The 19,788-nt window shown below is 56.9% G+C and overlaps 1 protein-coding gene across 3 annotated transcripts in view; it reads left to right on the top strand.

Annotated features, from left to right (window-relative positions):
• The first annotated feature begins 8,000 nt into the window (after positions 1-8,000).
• FAM222A (family with sequence similarity 222 member A) overlaps positions 8,001-19,788 on the top strand; it is a 55,686-nt gene continuing 43,898 nt past the window's right edge. The window contains exon 1 of one of the 3 annotated variants that reach the window (XM_058691015.1): positions 8,001-9,063. The gene's annotated coding sequence lies outside the window, so the exon portion shown is untranslated. The remainder of the gene's footprint in view (positions 9,064-19,788) is intronic. The other 2 variants (XM_058691016.1, XM_058691017.1) reach the window with 2 other exon arrangements.

Raw genomic sequence — 19,788 nt, 5'->3', positions numbered from 1 at the left:
ATGAAAAAGATGAAATTGGTCGTGCTGTAGTTGAAGTGGGTGGGGCAGAGGGGGGAGTGTGGACCGCGGAGTTCTCTCCAGGGAGAGATGCCCGGAGAACTCCGGGGAGTTCTCTCTGCACCTCCCCCCCCATAACTAGTAGTCCCTGACATATCTTCCTAAAACCGTAAGGTTCCTAGAAAGATTTTGAAAATATAAGAATAGATATTTCTTCGATCATTTTATTATGAAGCATTTCAAACATACAGCAAAGTTGAAAGACATTTACAGTGAACACATAAATATCCACTAGTTGGGTTCTACCATTAATATTTTACTGTACTTGCTTTATTAAATAAGGGTCCCCTCTCAGCTCTGTAAAATTCCGTGACTCGGAGAGGACTGTACTGGTGGGTATGTGTTTGGGGGAGAGGATGGGGAGGGAGGTGTTCTGAGTCCTTCCTGGGAAGTCCTGTGAATCTGTAACAGCAACACAGCAGCTGTAACAAACAGACCCTGGCGTCTTAATGGTGCAACTCAGCAAACGTTCAGTTCTCATATAATAGTCCAAAGCTTGTGCTGTTGGTCAACAAGTGGGCAACTTTCCTCCACCAGTGATTTAGGGCCCCAGGCTCCATCCCTCTTTTGGCCCTGCTCCGCCCTGGAAAGGTCCATCGTCTGCCTTGGGGCAGAAGAGAAAACTGTATACAAGAGGCATAATCACTTCCTACACTCGGCTTGCTCACATTTCACTGGCAAAAGCTACTCGTTCAGCCATGCCTGGAAGTGTAGCCCTGAGCTTCATCCTCCCGCTGGGCTCTGCTTCCCAGCATCCACTCCACTCCGTGGAAGGAGGTATGAATTTCAGCCAGTGAGTTGGCTGTCTGTGCCATACGGTGGGGCTAGAGGCACCCCCAAACCCATCCTAAGTCATCCTCGCCGTCCCCTTGTCCCCATCCCTTTGTATCCCAGGCCGGATAGAGAAGGTCTAGTTGGCTCTCTAGAGGAGTTTACCCTTGTTCAATAACCACGTATTGACATCTTACCATAGACCTGGGCTCTGTACCAAGCATTGACCATACAAAGATGAACAGGACTAGGTCCCTGTCCGTAAGAACCTTCCAGGAAATGGAATGGATAACTCTTTCCTCGGAAACCCTTCCTTTCCCGAGAGAAATCCCATGAGATTTTCCATTTTATGAGGGTGGGTAGATCTGAGATTGGAACACTGGAGGAAGGATCTGATTTGAGAAATCTTTCCAAGGCACCTTCTGCGCACCCAGAACATTGAGCTCATTTGTTCTTCTTCGCTCTTGCGAAGGCACTTTCCCCATACTGCATGAAGGGAAGGAAGGCCAAGGCTCAGGGTGGTAAAGTGACTTGCCTAAGGTCACACAGCTAGCAGTGGAGCTGGGATTATGAGCCCAAGCATCACTTCCTAGTCCCCTGGGGTCTTTTTCTGCCTCATCTAGGTGTCTGCTGGGATCTATAGTTGAAGAGAGACACAAGAGGGCCAGCTTCCCGACACAGACCCAAAGCTGTTTCTTCCTCCCTACCCCCAGGAAGTTGGTGCTGTTATTCTTGCATTTCAGAAAACAGGAAGCCAAGGCTCAGAGAGGTGAAGTGACTTAGTGAAAGTTACACAGCCAGTTTGGTTTCATATCCTGATCTATTTGACCCGATTGGGGCACGTCTTGACAAATGGGTGGTTTTTATGGCTAAACATAGAGGCAGTGGGATTGTTCCTTGTCACGGGGGTGGTTCAATAGGCAAAGGACTGCTTTTTCTATTAACAATGGCGTGAACTTATTTTAAGGCCAGGGAATGGCATCTCGGAGCAATATAATGGTTTACAAAACAGCTGCAGACAGCTTAGCAGATCCCCTCCCTGCTGGATCGCCGCCAGGAAGGGGCTCTGGGGCACGGGTGGAGGCACCTTTCTGGAGCTCTCTGGGTCTGAGCCGGGGGTGGGGCTATGGGAGGGAGCCCAAGGCCACCGGGCAGGAAGCAGGCACCTGGCCTATCGACAACGTGAGGCCCAATCAATGCTATCTCCCCAGGCCATGCCTGGCCAGACATTGATTTCTGCCGCTGTTGTTAACTCCCTGTTTATGTAACGCCTGAACTTTGCACAACTGAACCGTTTCATGTGCAGAAGAGAGCCCGTTGCCATGAAAACCAGGCTACACATGACAGCCGGGATGCGGCGGTATCCCTGTTTTATTGGCCTGCACTGAATGTATTTTAACCTTGATAAGTCAATAACTTTTTGTACAAAAGGAGATCTGCCAGGCGGGGTTGGGAGGGCCTGGTGGCCTTTCCAGGCCAGAGGGGGGGCGGGGCAGGCTGTGTTTAATCCCCTGGAAATCTCCCTGCCACTCAGAGCCTGGGAGAACCAGGCCCAGCTGGTCAGAAGAGCAGAGATCGACCTTGCGGGGGGTCGTGGGGGATCACCTCCACATCCGGTAGCTGCTTCCTGTTTGTTCAGGCCTCCGGCTAAGGCAGAAACCTATCACACAGACCCATCAGGGTTCGAATCCTGGTGCCGCCCACCCAGGAGCTCTCTGCCACCTCCAGCAAGACCACTGACGCCAGCCTCAGGGTCCACGTCTCTAACACAGGCCAGCGGTTCCCCTTCGTGGGCTTTGCTGCGAGGTTTACAGATCATGTATGAAAAGTACCTGGGGCAGTGCCTGGTCCGTAGTGGGGAATTATTACTATTGTTGTCACTTTGTTTTACAATAATAATCATTGATTCTGTGTACAGAGTCCATTAGGCTTTTGGAAATGTTCTATCTGTTTTCTCATTGTAGTCCTGCCTTGAGATAGGCAGGGCCAGGGTAAGTAGAGTCCCAGCTCTCAGTTGAGCCCAGGGAAGCTGCCTGACTTGTCTAGAGGGGTCACATGATAAGATGGTGGTGCTGATTGAAGGAACAAAACCCGGGACTCCCAATCCAGTGCTCTTTCAACACTCCCCCTTCATAGGAATAGCCCCTGCGCTGCTGGTTCCCCAACAGCTAACCCCAGACTCAGCAGACGTCACTAATCGATGGCAGCACAGCCCTCTTTCCCTCCTGAGCCTGGGTGAAGAGGCCTCAGAATCCTCCTCAACACACAGCTGGTGTGTGAGATGAGCCTCAAATGAAACCGTATGCCCTGAGAGGGCTCTGGGTTCAAGTCCCACCTCTGGCCCAAACCTGCTGCATGACTTTGAGCACGGGCCTTCCCTCTCCGGGGTTTAACGGTTCCCAGATTCTCTTGGGTTCTGCCAGGTGGAAGGGACCCCACCACCTTCTGGCTGCTCTCCCAACCCCCCAGGCATCTTGAACCTTCCCCAATTCTGTCAGCAAAATAACGACACAGAACCTACTCTGTGCAAGTGATTATGCAACGTGCTGGCGATCCAGTACCGATGATGACAAAGAGGCCTCCCCACCACCTCCCCAGAGCTGACAATCTAGACTGGGAGACAGAAGAGAAACAAGTCAACCCACAAGGGCCCTGGGAGTTGCCGACAGTAATCAGCGCTGGGGAGGGAAAGCAAAGGAGGGTGCTGTCGGGGAATAATGCAGATGGGGTGGTCAGGAAGTGCTTCTCTGCAGATGTGACATTTGAGCTGAGACCTAAAGGATGATAATGCAAAGAGCAGAAGGAAGAGCGTTCCAGGTGGAGGGCACAGCTTGGGCAAAGGCCTCAGTGGAAACAGTTTGGCACCTGCAAACAATCAAGGGGACGCCAAGGTGGCCAGAGGGGAGCATGGCAGGGGCCAGTCCCCAGGGCTCCCTGGGCCTTCTCAGCCCCCCTCTTCTGGGCTCCTGGCCCCATCTCCCTGGCCTGCCCTAGAGAGAGACTCTAGGTACTTGGGGGGCAGGGCTGGGTGAATAACAAGGTTACACGTGCTTCTTCATCTTTCCCCTTTTCTCCAGGAGGAGCATAAAGAGCTCTTTCTTTTCTGCTTATTAATAGCTCTGATTAAATTATCTCTGAAAAACCTACATGGTGTGCACCAATGGGGGCTCGGCTCCCTCCAGGCTCTGGCCTAGATTGTGGCAACAAGGGCAGGTGAGGCAGGTGGGGGCTGGGGAGGGAGGCTGGGGCAGGCCTTCTCCCCCCACCAGGACAAAGGCTCAGTCTCTGCCTCCCCCGCCTCCCTCCCCAGCCCAGCTCAGCCTCTGAACCCCCTCCACTCTTGGGACACTCACAGCCCCCTCAGTTGGGACACTGGACCTTTGCATTGGCATTGCCCTCTGCCAGGATGACTCTTCCCTCGCCCCTCCCCTTGGTTACCTCCTACGCATTTTTTAGGGGCTGCTGAGCAGCCTTTTCACCAGCACCAGCCCACTGGCTGGGTCAGGTGCCTGCTCTATGCTTTTCCCTCCTGTTACCCTGGATGATAAGTGCTAGCTGTCTTATCTGTCCCTTCCCGCTCCCCCCCCCCCCCCCCCCGCCATGAAACCTGAGCCCCACAAGGTCAAGGACTGTGTTTAGATTACTGCTGAATCCCTAGTGGCTGGCACAGAGCAGGTACTTGGGAAATTTTGAATGAATGAATGAATGAATGAGCAGAATGAAAGAGGGAACAGGCATGACTAACCTTACATATATAAGAAAGTGGGAACAAAAGTTCCAGGCTCCGGTCTCCTTGAGCAGTACCTACGTGGCAATTAACCCCATTTCCCGGTTGGGGAAAACTGAGGCACAGAGCAGATGAGCCACATGGCTATTAACCTGAAGAGTCAGGATTCAGATCCAGCCAGTGTGATGCCACTCCCTCCTCCTCTCCCTGCTTCTCCACTACAAGAGAACAAAACAAAACCTGGGCCACATTTATTCATTCATTCAGAGATGGACTCAACAACACTTTACTGAGCGCCGACTGCATACCAGGCCTGTGCTGGGGTGAAAGCAGTTCAAATGCAGCTCCTGCCCTCACAGAGCCCTCAGGTTGGCGGGGAAGACTGTCAAATAATTGGGCCATTATAAAATAGACTGGGTACATCTAGGAAGGGGGGAGCGCTCCAGCCTGGAGGGCAGTAGTCAGGGAAGGCTTCCCGGAGAGGGGGCACCCTAGCTGAAGTCTGAAGGAGGAGCAAAAGTCACTTACCTGGAGGGAGGATACTCTAGGTGGAAGGGACAGAATGGGTAAAGACCTGGAAGTTAGCCACCTGAGAGGCTGTGCAGGTATTGCAGCAAGGCTGGGATACGGTGAAGGCTGAGGTGCTGGCTGTCCCACAACCCCTTCAGGGCCTCTTGAACCCCTGGCTGGAGCCGGCATTCAAGCGCTGGCCCGCCTGGTGGTTCTGTGGACCGTGGCAAATCTATCTTGACACTGTCTCCATTCACATAATGCAGAGTTATTGCACGTGACCAATAGCAAGGGAAGGCTGGATCAAAGCTGGGAACTGGAGGGTTAGGGGACACTGACGGGAGGGCCTGACCTCAGGGAGGTAGGCACTGTGAGTATGGGAGGGTGTAAGTGAAGACCTGAGGTTGAGCATCTATGAGGCCGTCCACCTGCCTGGAGGGGCAGGAGAGGAACCTGGAAGACTGAGCTCTCTGCCTATACACCTGCCCTCCAGCCCACTGCTGCCTGAAATCCCACCATTAGCACATCATGGGCTCACAGACCTTCGGAGATGGAGGGGTCTTTTGAGAACTTCTAACCCCCTGGCTGTACATTGGAACCACAGTGGGACCTTTGGGGGCTACTGAGTCAGGGAGGGGTGCCAGCTCAAGAGAGTCCGATCGGTAGGGCTCAGTTACAAGCTCCACCCTCCATTTTACAACAGAGGAAACTGAGGTCCAGAGGAGGAGAGGAAACTTGCCCTCAAGGCCACAGCCAGCCAATTAGTGGCCGGTATGGGGTGCAATAAATCAAGTTCGAGGGCTCCGGTGTTCAGGACCTGGTTCTGTCACTGTGTGACCTTGTGCAAGTCACATGGCCTTCCCCGGCTGTGAGATGTGGATCACAATCGAATAGACCTCATGGGGTTGCTATGAAGGTAAGAGGAGATAGAAGGTGATATAAACAGCACTGAGCACACAGCCTGCACGTAGTAGGTATCAAGTCATGGTAACCTACTATGGAAAAAAATCCCAAACTTTGGAAAATAAATGGTGTGGCCCCATAGCCTTTTTCTGCACTTCCTTTCTTCCCACGTTTGGTTTGTTTGTTTGTTTGGTTGGTTGGTTGGTTTGGTTTTTGTCCCTCTCCCTGCACCTGGCTTGAGTCCTGCACCATGTTCTCCCCACCTGTCCACACCCCAGGTCCACCCAATATGTTGCCCAGGCAACCTGCCCAGGTGTCACTGGAAGCTCTGGCAGCTGGCCCCTGGAACAGCTTGAGCAGAAGCGGCTGAGGGTTGGGTCACGTTCCCAGGTAAATCCCCACCCCCACTCCAACTCCACGAGGGTTGGGTGGGTCAGCCCGCGAGAACTAGAGCAGGGCACCGAAGCCAGGAGCTACTGGGAATGGCACTCGCAGCAGCCGCGAGGACCTGAAATAGGGCCAGCTCCTGCCCTAGATAAGGCGGCAGGTGGCCTACTTGGTCGGGCCCTGGAGCTCCCCCTCTGGCGCCTCTCCCAACCTCTGGGTAGGGGGTGGGCTGGATCCTAAAAGTAGGCTAGGGCCTGACTGTAAGCAACCCATCTCACTGGGTACACTCACCAGGGTCTTCAAAGCCTTCCGTGTCATGGAAGGCATTCATGAAGCATGTAGTGTGTTCTGAATCCTTTCCAGCAATAACTTTTTGTCCGCACAAGAACCCCCTAAAATAGGAATTACGATACACAGACAAGACAGGCACAGAGCCACGAAGACAAATGACCAAAACCAACAGCTAGCAAGGACAGGGATGGAAGGCCACCCAGGTTCCATGGGCTCCAAGGGGTCACAAGACACGGGCTGCGGTCACACAGACATAGCCGGCTGCGGTTTTGCCTTTCTGTAGGGACCCTGAAGTCTTTCCTAGAAAGCTGGCTCCCCAACTTGCTGTGTGATGGACACATGGCAACGGGGAGAACTGTCCCTCCCAGGACTCAATTTCTCCAGCTGTAAAATGGGACTGCTAAGCAGGCCACCCGTGGGCTCTCAGACAGACCTACTGAGAGCGTATGGAGCTGCTTAGAAAGTGAAACACAAGGTGCAGTACAGTTTGATGGATTCAAAATTTGGACACCAGGGGATACTGTGCCTCAGGTTCCCCATTTGTTAGGTGAAGAATGCCTGGGCCTACCTCCCATACATGTGGTGTGGATACTATGAGATGGACCTTGTAAAGAGCCCAGCACGGTGCCTGGGTTTATAGTCAGTGGTTCACAGATCTTAAATGTGATGCCAGAAATCATTGGCTGCCAAAAATAGGCCTGGGGGCAAAACACTCAGGACAGAGTGTCACTTCACATCTCTTAGGCCCAATTTCCTCCATAAGCTGGGAGTATAATACTAGTACCCACCATATCGTTTTTCTCATCTGTAAAATAGGGATGATACCAACCCTCTAAAGGGTTGTTGCGAGGCTTAGGTAGAGTACTTCATTACATGAGAGTTAACTTGCTATTATTTTTTTACAAAATTCCTCATAGGGTTGTTTCTAAGATTATATGAAACAATGCAGATAATGCTCTTAGCACAGTGCCTTGCCCCAAATATGCGCCCCATAAAGGATACTGGTTTTTCCACCGCTGGGTCCCGACAAAGGGACTACAAATACGAGCATGCTCTGCGCCCCAAGTCGGGGCCCCTCCGCCCGGCGCCGGCGCGCTGCATGCCGGGAGTTGCAGTCCTCGCGAGGTAGGCCCCGCCCCGCCCCAGCTTGGGGGAGGAGGTTGGAGAGCCGCCCTGCCGGCCTTTGAATTTTGCCGCGAAAAGCGCGCGTGGCGGCCCCTGGCCCCGCCCCCCGCAGGACGCGGCGCCGCGTCACCCTGGTAACCGCCTCTCGGCCGCCGCTGATTGGGCTGGATCGCAGGGGGCGGGCGGGGGGCGAGACGCCGCGGCCGCTGCCGGCGCTCGCGTCTGTCAGTCGGGCCGGAGCGGAGCAGCGGGCAGGACTGCCGGGCTGGCGGCTCCGCAGAAAGGCTGCGTGCTCCAGCCGGGGGAGGTGAAGAGCCCGGCCCGCCGCCTGCGGGACGCTGCGCGCGGCACCCGGGCCTGAGGCGAGGCGAGGCGCCAGCGCGCGCCAGGCGGCGCGAGGCTGAGGACCCGGGAGCCCCTGCGCGCCGCCAGGGGCCATGGGCGCGTGAGAGCCCGGCGCGCGCCGCCCCTGCTGCAGCTCGAGAGCTCCCACGCCCGGTGTACCGTCCTCCTGGCCATTCCTACGTCCGCCCTGCGCCACCCGGACCAGTTATTTCGCGGCGCCGAGGCCCCCGGGACTGCATCCGAGCCTCCGCCGCCCGCTGCCGCCGCCGCGGCTGCCTCTGCTCTCCAGCTTCCCCTCCCCCCACACCCAGGGCTTGGAGTAGGAGGAGGAGGGGCCGGTGCATTCTCGCCGCCGCTCTTTGCAACCTGCGGGGGCCGGTGCATGCCCGGCGAGGAGTCGGGGCCGCTGCAGGTGCGTGCAGCCCCAGAGGAGACGACCCCCTCCCGCCCCCGGGCGGACCTGGGGGCTGCGAGCCGCGGGCGGGCGGTCGTGCGAGAGGAAGCAACAAAGACAGGCTGCAGCTGGGGCCGGCGAGAGGGGCCGCGGCCGTCCGGCTCCTGGCGCGGGCGGAGAGGGCGCCCCGGGGAGCGGCGCGGGCCGAGCTGCAGCCCTGAGCAAGACCCCGAGGGGAGGCGCAGCGCCGCCCGCCGGACGCGGTGAGCACAGGCCCCGGTGAGGATGCGCCGCCTGAGCGCCCGCACCGCCCAGGTCCCGGGCGGGCACGACCCACGCTGAGCCGAGAGACCCGCCACCGCCGACTTCGGACGGCGCGGGCCGGTGCCTGGATCACTCTCCCCGACAACGTCCCTTTCCACCCGGAGAGAGGCATCGGCCCCCAAGGGGGGCTCCCTCAGGCAACCTCTGCCACCTCTGCATGGCTGCGACCCGGCGAGCAGAGAGTCGTCGCCGCTGAGACCTGGTGCCCTTCAACGGCCTGGCTGATCTGGTGAGTTGCGCGGGGCGGGGTTCCGGGCTGGAGCTGGGGGCACTCCCTGGCGTCTGGGCGGCCGGATCGGAAATAAAGGGGCCCTGAGCTGTTGGGAATCCTGAAGCATTGGTGCTCCTTGTCTTCCCCCCACCCCTTTCCCTCTCACCCGCAACTTGTCTAAACCAGCCAAGCGGCCGGAGTGGAGGTTGTGGGGACTCCACGGAGCCCTGGGCGAGGCGTATGCCAGAGAGGAAAGGTCACCCCACCCCTAAAGCCAACAAAGATAGCAGCTCTGTCATCCGAAAATTCCCTGGGAACTCCCGTGTCTTGGAGGGCTGGAACCCTTGGGGTTCTCCCAAGCAGCCTCTGAGATCCTCAGGGGACATCAGCTCGGGGGGGGGAGGGGGGGTGATGTGGAGTCCTGGCCGTGCAGGTGGTTGCGTTGAGGATTGCGCCCTCCAAGGCTAGACCATAGCAGGGTCTCCTGTACAGCCCTCGTTCTTCAAAAAATCTTGCAAGGATGGTGGGTTCTCCAATGGGGCCACAGCGTGACGTCACTGCCAGGCTTCTGACGTCACGGGTTGCTGGGGCGACTCGACTTGCCTTGACCCAGGGCCAGAGGGGGCGGGGTTGTGGTAACTCCTGGTGAGACCTGATGCCTTTGGGTAATGGAGGGGTGAAGGCAGATTCCCCCACTCTCAACTGTAGTCCTCTGACCTAAATCCCCAGCTCTTGGATGAGGTGGGGGAGGGAAACAGTGCCAGCTGTCCCGGCTGATGCTCCTCCCCCCAAGGACAGGTGTTCAGCTTTGCCCGTGTAGCCTGGCACTGCCTGGGGGCTCAGGACTGCCAAACAGAGCAGCAACTTTATGCTTTCAAAAGGGATGCTACGGTGAAGACCTCGAACCCCACCATACATACACCCAGCCAGGAAGCTGAAGTTCCCAGGGCCCCCAGAGAGACGGGGGACCCCTGCCTTAAAACAGGCCACTTCCACTCAGGAAAAAGTGTGTGCTCCCCCAGCCAGGGAAGGTGCGGGGCAGCTGCTGCCTGCCAGCCCTCAAGTCTAAGGGTTTCCTCTGCTGCACAACCCCAAGATGAAGGGCCTCGGCCAAGCCTGAACTCCTGTCGGCCCCGCTCTCCTTTTGGCATCTAAGATGATTTTGACAGACACAGTGTGGTGCTCATTAAGTGAACAGAGGGCAAGTCAGGCCCGTCAGTGCCAAGGTCTGAATGAAGTGTGCCCCTGCCAGGGGCCAGCTTTGATGGGGTCAGGCACCAGCCCTTTCTTCCCCATACCCTTCAGGCACTGGGCCTGTTCCTTGTGAAGGCCCAGAGATCCCCCCCAGCCAGTATCCTGCTGCTGGTTCTTTGATTCCTCTTCTGAGTTCCTTCCAGCAATTGCTACCATTGTCGGATGTGGGTGAAACTGCCGAGATCACATTTTGTGGTAAAGGTTAGAGAACTGTGTCATTGCTTCAGCGTGGGGTAGGGTGAGAGCAGAGGGAAGTGTGTGTGTGTGTGTGTGTGTGTGTGTGTGTGTGTAGGAGGGGGTCATAATGAGAAGCCAGGCCCTAGTCTCTATGCAGCCAGCATTTTTTCTCTTCTCCTACCCAGCTCTCCAGCTAGATTAACAGGTCAATAGATATCAGTGGAGCTGCTTTTGGGGGCTTGGCAGGGAGATGATATTTCCAGCTGAAATGGTGTCGTTAAACACACAGGCTTCCAAGGACAGAGCAACAGCAGATGGGGGGAGAAGTGGGAGAGGTGGGCAGAAGGGCTGTTTGCACTGCCTCTCGAAGCTTCCCAGTTTAGAAACAAACCCGGAGTGCGCGCCAGAGATCCACAAACACAGGCAGTTGGAGGTCCTCCGTGGAGTATTTACACTTCCACAGCCAAAGCGGAGGGAAAGGCTGTCAGAATTGGGCGATTCCTTCTGTTCCCTTCCCTGGGCTTGGCAATAGCACCAGGCGACGAGCAGGAGGGAGTGCCAGCTTACCCAGTGTCTCCCTGTGTGCCAGGCATCGTATAGGATCTCAGTTACCGCTTGGAGTGGCTCGTGTGCTGTGGCCCATTTTACAGATGAGGAAACAGGCTCAGGTGCTCAGCCAGGCAGCTGTAGAGGTTTGGCTCTGAAGTGCCTTGGCTCCGGAGTCCTCAGGTCTTCCCACACCCTTCCACGGGTGGAGGGGAGGCCTTACACCACTTGTTGGACAGGGTCCCTGCAAAAGTCGGGGACTGTTGGCTACGGAGGGAGTCTGGCCTCACCAAGGTTCCTTCCTGCACTGAAACCTGGGTTTGAATCCTGCCTCCCCGTTACCTACAGGATAGTGTTGGGCAGAGTAGCAACTTCTGCCCTGGCCTTGTGGACACCCTGCTTCCCTCACCCCTGGCACCCCTCTTCTCCAGCACTGGGGGAAGGAAGGTGGGACATGAAGCCTGCCTGGCAGGAAGGGTTGAGAGAGCTGGCCCCGGGTTCCTTGTCATCTGCCCCTCTGGGCTCCCCCCAGGGAGGGGTGAGGCTTCAGTCAGTTACTGCAGGGACCCTCTTGGTAGGCACTCAGCTGGTAGGGAAGTCAAGGATGTAGGTGGGTCGGTGGCAACCCTGGTAGATGTGGCTCCTGACCCAGCCTGGAGGTTGAGGAGGGCCCTCTAGGAAGGGTACAAGGTGACTCTGGACAAACGGGGATCTGCCCGGCAGAGAAGTGCAGAGCGTTCTGGTCATTGGGTGTGGCCTGTGAGTGCTCTGGGGGTGCTGAATGAGGGGAAGGGGTGGCCTTGGGGTGGATGTGTCCTGGAGATTGAGGTAGATGGGAGAGGTTTGGACAGGGGAGAGGGTTGGGCAGGGGAGAGGATCCGGCAGGGCTCCCTTAACAGGGATGGTAACCCTGGACAGTCTCCTCTCTCAAGGTTAGCTCCCTCCCCCAACCCCCCAGTAATCCTTATCACTGGTCTAATTCCATGTAAGCTTGCCCATCCCCTATCCCTTCTGAGCGTCACAGTTGCTCTGGCGGGGAGGGGGCAGGGTTGGGCTGAGTTGCTTAACCCCCTGTGGTGGGCAGTGGCTCATGGTTAAGAGCCAGGCTATGGAATGGGTTCACCCTTGTTGGCTGTGTGACCTTGGGTGAGTAGCTTTGCCTCTCTGAGCCTCATCCTCAGAACAGGGCCGCGAATGACTCTTCCTGCCCCCCCACCCCCACCCCCAGCCAAAGATCAAAGACTGCAGGGTAGGCAGGGACCCTTCCAGCTGCCTCCGCTGGATCTCCCACCCACCTACCCAGGGCACCCCACGTGGTGAGCACACGTGGCTCCCATCTGAGCTCCTATGGGGCTGGGGCCTGGCCAGGGGCCCCTCCCCGGCCTTCCCGGGCCCCCTCCACCTTCCAGTCCCTCACGAACCGGAGGAAGCAAGCGGAGCAGCTCATATTCATGAACCGTAATTCAATCAGGCGGCGATTCCTCTGGGCTCGGGGCGGGGGTGAGAACGAGGAGGCGCGCACAAAAGGGCCGCTTTATTACCTCCCGCGGGCCGGGAATTGCTGTTCTCCCCCAGCAGCGGCCGGAGCCGCCTTTATTGTGTTAACCCATTTGCGTGTCAAGAGCTATTGTGCGCTTTCTCCGCCTGTGCCGGGCGGACTGCGGGCGGAGGGCTGCACGCCGGCCGGTCACCTCCGTGGGCGCCGCCCACCGCCCTGATTGGTTGCTAAGTGATTTGCATCCAAGGTAATCACTTTTATCTCAGAAGGATGTCGACTATAATTATAAGCTACTGACATCTTTTGAAATCTGCCTAATGACTATTTTAGTCTGCACTGGGCTGGGGGTGGGGAAGGGGATTCTGGAGGCTGGGGTGGGCGGAGAGGAGGCTGGAAGGGGGATGGATTCCTTACACCTGGACCATTGATTCGTTAGTTGAGAAATATCGGAGTGCCTACTGCATGCCTGGAACAAAAGAGGGGTTCCGAGATGGATCCGGGTTGCATTTGTGTGGGCGGAGTTAGTACCATTTCAGAGATGGGGAAATAGAGGCCCCGGGGAATATGAGCCACCTGCCCAGAATCACAGACCCAGTAAGTGGTTGGAACCTGAGTCTCTCTGACCCCCAAATTCACGTGCTGGCCGCCGGATACGGGTGCAGACAGAAATAATAGTGGTGAGCATTCCTGGGGAGAGGTCACCTGTCTGGTACCTCCCAGGGTGGATGTCATAGTCCTAAGAAATGCAGATGCTGCTACCTGCCCCCCCCCCCCCATTTTACTGGTGCGTGGGGTGGGACCCGGGCACAGAGAGGTTACTTCGCTCCCCAAGGTCACAAAGCCAGGAAGTAGCTGAGGTGTAAAGTCTGTTGGTGGCCAGAAGTGGGGGTGCAGAACACAGCACGGCCAGCTAGAGGAGGATGAAGGAACAAGCCTGGGCTCCAACCACCCCCCACCCCCACCCCCTGGGTCCACTTGGGTGTTGGGCATCAGGGTGGGCAAGGGCACCCTGCCTGCCACTGTGCAGGTGGCAAAGCTCTAAGAAATCAGATGGCCCACAGCCTCCACGGGGAGGAGGAATCTGCAACTAATTCGGATTCTGGTCAGAGCCCAAGCAGGGCTGGAGGAGAGACATGCAGGAGGGAAAAACCACGTCATGGAGGGCTTCCTGACAGAGGAGGCTTTTGCTCTCAGGCCTGAGGACTGGGTGGATCTTTCCAGCATGGAGTAAAGATGATGTTGCTGGCAGAGGGACTTTGAGATTCACTGGCATGACCAGGAAGGGCAGGGGGAGCTTCTAAGAAGGCAGAGGTAAAGGGAGAAAAACTAGGACGGTGTGCAGGGCCTTGAGTGCTGAACTAAGTAGTTGACATGTCCAGAGGCAGAACAACCTGAAGCCGGTGAAGGCATCTTGGGGAGGGGTGAGGTATGATCGGGGTGCTAAAGAGGTCAGTCTGGCAACATTTGCAGGGAGTTGCAGATTAGGATAGAACCCTGGGCTTTTGCACTCTCACTGGCTGTGTGTCCTCAGACAAGCCGCTTTACCTCTCTGGGGCTCACTTTTCTCATCTGTTCAAGGAAGTAATAGCAGTTTTCTCCCCGGCTGGTGGGTGGGACGAGCTTGAGTGTGCAGAGTACTTGGGTGAGTTTGAGCCCTTCACAAGTGGGTGGGCTCAGGCACAGGCCCCAGCCAGTCACCCTGGCCCCAGAGCAAACCAGCATCCCGGCCACAGCAGCTGTTTGGGGCCCTGGGAGCCCCTGCCATTGTGCAGAGGGCACAGAGGACAAAGACCCAGGAGGTCAGGGGGTAAGGCCGAGGCTGACTGTGAACAGGCTCCTGTAGACAGGGACTTAATGATGCAGAACTTAATGACCCAGAGTCTGTGGGGAGGGGTGGTCTCCCTCAGAGGAGGAGGTCGGTCCAGCCGCCAGCTGTCTGCTCCGGGACTCATTGCCAAGGCGGGTGCAGCTGCCCCGTGGGGTCCAGGCCTGAGCTTGGCACTGGGAGACACAGAGGAGGCAGGGTCTTTCAGCCTGCAGTCCCCAGGCCTGAATTTGGGGCTTGGCCCTGGCCCTCAGCATCTGCGTGATCTCAGTCTCCTCATCTGTCGGATGGGCCAGGGGTCCGCTTGGGAGGGCAGCTGTGAGGCTTGGCAGTAACCCACAGCAAGTGAGCAGTAAACAGGAACTGCTATTTTTACTCTTGATTCATCCGTTCATTCAGAGAGATTACGGCTCCGTGCCAGGCTCCCTGCCAGGTGCTGGGGACGCAGAGATGAACAAGCCCAGTTGCCTTAAAAGGTGGTGAGGCCTCAGACATGCCATCACAGTGCAGTGGGTCCGTCGCCACAGTGCAAGAATTCACAGTGTGCAGGCATTGTGCCAGGAGCAGGGTCGAGGGGCCTGCAGTGAACAAGCCAGATATGGCCCCTGCCTTCCGGGGCCCCAGTCTCTCAAAGCATGCTGGGAAATCGGGTAGGAACTATTACTGCCAGCTGGGATAGCCAGGGAGGGCTCCGTGGAGGAGGAGGTATTTTCGACTGCTGACTTTGGAGATTCCTGTCTAAACGCCTTTGCCTATTATGGGAATCACAGGGCACTGTTGGCCTCTGCCCGTGCTCCAGGCTAAGCTTCCTGCTTGGGCATTTTGGCCTGTCACATAATCCCCAAACGACTGTGGGAAGGGTGTTTTTTTTTTTTATCCCGGTTGTATACATGAAGAAACGGAGGCTCAGCAAGGTAAAATGACGGCCCAGGGCCACGCGGCAGGTCAACAGAATCCCCTTCATTATCCATGCAAGCTTCTGCCTGTCTTCTCCCTGTGAGAGGACCAGGCTGGGTGGGACTGTCATGGGAGGATCCTTGGGCAGGGTCTGAGGGGATCCAGTTCTGGGCCAGCTGTTTTCTTTATGAGATGCACGACCTTGAGCAAGTTACCTCCCACCCCAGCCCGGCCTCAGCTGCGTCCTCTGTAAAATGTCAGGGATGGCGTATCTGTGGCAGGCCTGGCTTGCCTCCCACCGCTGTGCCCTTGGCAGACATCGCCAATCAATTGCTGCCCTCTTCCCCTGCTGAGTTCTTCCCCTGACCTTGGGTTCTTTCCAGGGCTCTGGGCAGGCAGCTCCAATCCATCAGTGGGGCCTAAGAGCTGAAGCCCGCTTGCCTGCCTGGCCTTGATGAGCTCAGAGGCCACGCCAGCCCATCTCCATATGGTGCCAGAATAAGGGACCCCGGGGGATCTTCTCTGAGGATATAGGTTGTTCAACAGTCACAGGAGCTGGTGAGGTATCAGAGTGTGTTACCTTTATCCAATGCCCAAACACACCTGTGTCTGTGTAGCCCAGTGCCTGCTCATTTCAAGTGCTTTAGGCCGATTCCAGATGCTTTCAGTCTGCATAATAATAACATTGAGTGAGCTCTTCCTGAGAGCTTGGTCCTTCTTGGATACTCCGTCATTTATCATTCTGCAGAGCACCTGCAATGTGCCCCTCGACCACCTCTAGGAAGAAATCTTAACCCATTGTAGAGATGAGAAAACTGAGGCTCAGAGCCATTAAGCAGAAGAGGGTCATGCCCTTGCTGAGTGGCTGAGCTGACAGTCACACTCAGGTCTCGAGGTCCACAGCCTGAAGCAGGGCTGAGGGTGGCAGGCAGACAGGGCAGGCTTCCTGGAGAAGGTGTCACTAAAGGCCTTGCAGCTTGGTGGGCTTCTGACAGGTAGGGCTGGGTCTTCTAAGAAGGTGAGGGGCCCCTCTGGGGGAAAAGAGCAGCCTGAGAAGCAGCTCAGAGGCAGGCAGGCAGGCAGGCATGACTAGTGTGGGTTGAGGGACCAGCGTGTGGCTGGATGTGCCTGGAATATGGAGACACGCGGGGCCTGTGGCAGGAGCCAGGGCTGGTCTTGGCATCTGGACTCCGTGGTAGGGATCTGCAGTGGCTCTTTGGGCAGAAGAATGATCCGGTCCCATCTCCGTGTATTTCGTCAGCATCTCCTCGAACCCAGGGTGAGGTTAGCTGGTGCTTGGGGCTACCCCCGCTCTACCTGAAGTCTCACCTAGAGCACGTTGAAGGAATAAATGACTGAATGCTCAGCCGCCTGGCTGTCGTGCTCCTGACCTCCCAGGGGGCCCAGCTGCAGGGAGGAGAGAGGCCAGAGGCCTGGGGTGGTGGCCGAGGGAGGGAGCCAGGCAGGCCCTAGGGGCCAAGGCTTCCCTCCCGGCCCTCCTCACCTTGCTGTCCATCCCCGAAGCCCCTCCTAGACCTTCCTGCAGTGCGGTCCACGTCTGGCGGGCAGCCTGGACCCGGTGCTTGGGGGGATAAAAGATGAAGGTTCGTGACCATTTTTTAACTCAATAAAGGGAGAGACAAGCTGCAGGCTGCAGGCCGGAGATATAATTAGTTCGCAGCAGTGGCGCTTTCTTGATTTAGCTTCTGAGAGAACAAGACAAGGATGTTATACCCAATTAGCAGTAACATCCAGTCGGAGCCTCAATAGGTGAGATAACAAGCTATTTTTATGACTTTTCTTTCCCAGCTTGGAAGGGGCGGGGGAAAGGGGGTATCAGGGCCTTATTTCTTTTCATCGGGGAACAATTATTAGCGATCTCAGGATTTCCCAAAGCCAAACGGTGCGTTTGTTAACCCAAACAAGCACGCATCCCAGGGCAGCAGCTGGGGTGGCCGGCTGGCATTTTGAGGCCAAGAGGAGTAGAAGGGGTACAGGCCCCTTGCCCCCATTCTAGAAGCCCTCTGAAAAGGCTCCTAAATGCAGAGAGCCTGTTGGTTTGGTAGGGGAAGCCCGGGCCCCTGAGAGGTTCTTGGTGCCTGCCTTGATTTCCCTACCTGTACAGAGGCATAAGGAGGCTGGCCGGTTCTCCTGGGGACGAGGAAGGAGCCAGTTCTGGCTCTTGGCAGTTCTTCCTGGCACCGTGCTGGACCTTTGTGCCAACTGGGCCAGTGGTTCTGGCTCCTCAGCCTTGAACCTGCCATTGCACTCTGCTTGCTGGACCCCCATTATGGCTCACACTGCTCGACCACCCTCCTGCCTGTCCTCATCCCAGACCCAATCTCTGGCAGGGCTGAGTGGTGATTAGCTCCTCTCTCTCCCTCCTCATTACCCCCACAGCCAGGGCACCAAGCCCTGGCCAAGTCTCTGCTGGGCTGGGAAACCCTGCCAAGCCCCACCCCAGCCGCCTGGCCATACTCCCGACTCCTGGCGAGGGCTGGGGGATGCCCAGAGAGGGAGCTGGCGTGGCTGTCCTGCCGCCCCATCGGCTTGGGCCCCAAGCCCAGAGCAGGTTCCTGGGCCTCCGCCCATCCTGCAGAATCTGGCCCCGCCCTGCCCTGAGCCCCATCTCCCCCGTCAGCGTGGAACCCCACACTCGAGGTTCAAACAACTGACAAATCCAGCCATGCAAAGTGGGAGTTTAATTGCAAACAGTTTTTATGGATCATGGGCCCATCTGTGCCACCATATGCAAAAGGAAAAAAAAAAAAATCCCCATTAAAAAAAAATTTCTCCCTGCCCCACACCCTACACTGACTCTAAAAGAAACATTTGCCAAGGTTTTTCTGGCTGGAGCCAAGCACAGAGCCAGGGACCCATCCAGGGGACTTACTGCAGGGAGGGCCTGGCAAAATCAGGGGGCTGGGTGAGACCCGGGTGGCTGCTGAAGAGAGGCTAGGGCCTCCTCAAACGGAGGGCATTTTGAACCCCGCCCGCCCCCACCCCCTGGGTTCTTTTATAGCTCTGGGCCTTTGCACGTGCCATGTAGCTGTCCAGGGACCGGCTCTTCTTTTGCAGCCACCTCGCTGATCCTGTTTGCATGTCTTCCACAGAGAGACTTGTCCCAGAGCGGGCCCTGCCCAGTGTTGATGGAGATGTGGGAAAGAATGGTGTCCTGGGGCCCACAGAGGAGGGACTTCCTCTTTCATTTCTAGCCCAGCAGGATGGGGCTGTCCAGGGCCTCACAAATTCCCTTCTTCCTGGTGGTCCAGGCCTCCTGCCACGGTGCCCAGATGAGACCCACTCAAGGGGTCAACCTTCCGCAGGCCCTTAGAAAGGACTTCCACCCACGTCCCAAGTGGGCTGGCCATCAAGTGGGTCTGAGAGGACTCCCCTCTGAGGCAGCCTGCCAGAGTTCGATTGCCCGGGTGACTTCATTTCTCCCTCTCTGTGCCTCAGTTGCTCCCTCTGTAAGACGGGGATAAGTCGATGGCATAGCACATCCGAAGTGCATTTATATCTGTCGTGTCTCTTCCCCAAAGGGAGGATCTTTGCTTTGTTCAGTGATGTCCTCCCAGGTTCCTAATGAGGACGCTCGATGTTTACTGAAAGGATGTGTGTGAGCGAGTAAAGTATTTGGAAGCCTCTCCTGGAGGTCATGGGACACAGGCTCATGGCAAGGCCAGAAATTCAGGGTTTTTACACCCTTTCTGCGGGAGTCTAGGAACCAATCTGCAGCCTGTGGGGATTCTGAACTCCCAGGTCTGCAGATGAAGAAAACTGAGGCTCAGATCAAGGGGCTCCCCCAGGGTCATGCCGCTGGGACTGGCATGCCGACCTGTATGCCTCTGGCTGACCAAGTCCCTGTTACATTACAGGTGCAGAAGGCCAGGCAGGCCCTGAGTGGGGAGGGGATTTGGGCAAGGTCACATGACAAAGAAAGAACTGCCAGCATTTGTGGGGTCCTTCCTACCCCACGTCCTGAGATGAGGGAACTGAGGCCCTGCAGCCTCAGAGCCACACCAGCCAAATACCCCTGTGCTTCTCCCTTCCCTCCCCCCCTCCCTCCCTCCGCCCCAGGTCTGCGCCCAGGATCACTGTGCCTGTGGGTTTGCCCATCAACTCATAAGCCAGCAGCTTGGTGTGTGTCGGCAGCCAGGCCCCGTGTGGGGGGGTCCTGGTGCCCAAGGCTCCGGACTTGATGCAGCCCTCCCGCAGGTGGCCGGGGCAAGCGGGACCCCTGGGACCCAGGCAGGCACAGACTGGTCAGACCCCTGGCAGGAGCCCAGGCCAGGCGCCAGGCAGCCCCTTCCCCGCCCGGCAGCGATCACCAGCTCCCGTTGTAATCATTAAAACTATTAGAAGGAAATGTTCGCTTGAAGCAAATGTCAGGCGCCGAGTTGTGCTTTGTAAACGCTCACAATTAATGCCAATCAGGCCCGGAAAAAAGCCGGCCCGGAATCCTGTCTGTTTCGTCTCATTTGTCAGCTGGTGCCGCTCCATGTTGCACATTTTCATACAATTGCTATAAACATAAAAGGGAAAC

The sequence above is a fragment of the Neofelis nebulosa genome, chromosome 11 (assembly GCF_028018385.1).
Source record: "Neofelis nebulosa isolate mNeoNeb1 chromosome 11, mNeoNeb1.pri, whole genome shotgun sequence".
NCBI classification, from domain to species: domain Eukaryota; kingdom Metazoa; phylum Chordata; class Mammalia; order Carnivora; family Felidae; genus Neofelis; species Neofelis nebulosa.
The sequence above is the reverse complement of the archived record's forward strand: the minus strand, read 5'-3'. Positions and strand labels throughout refer to the sequence as shown.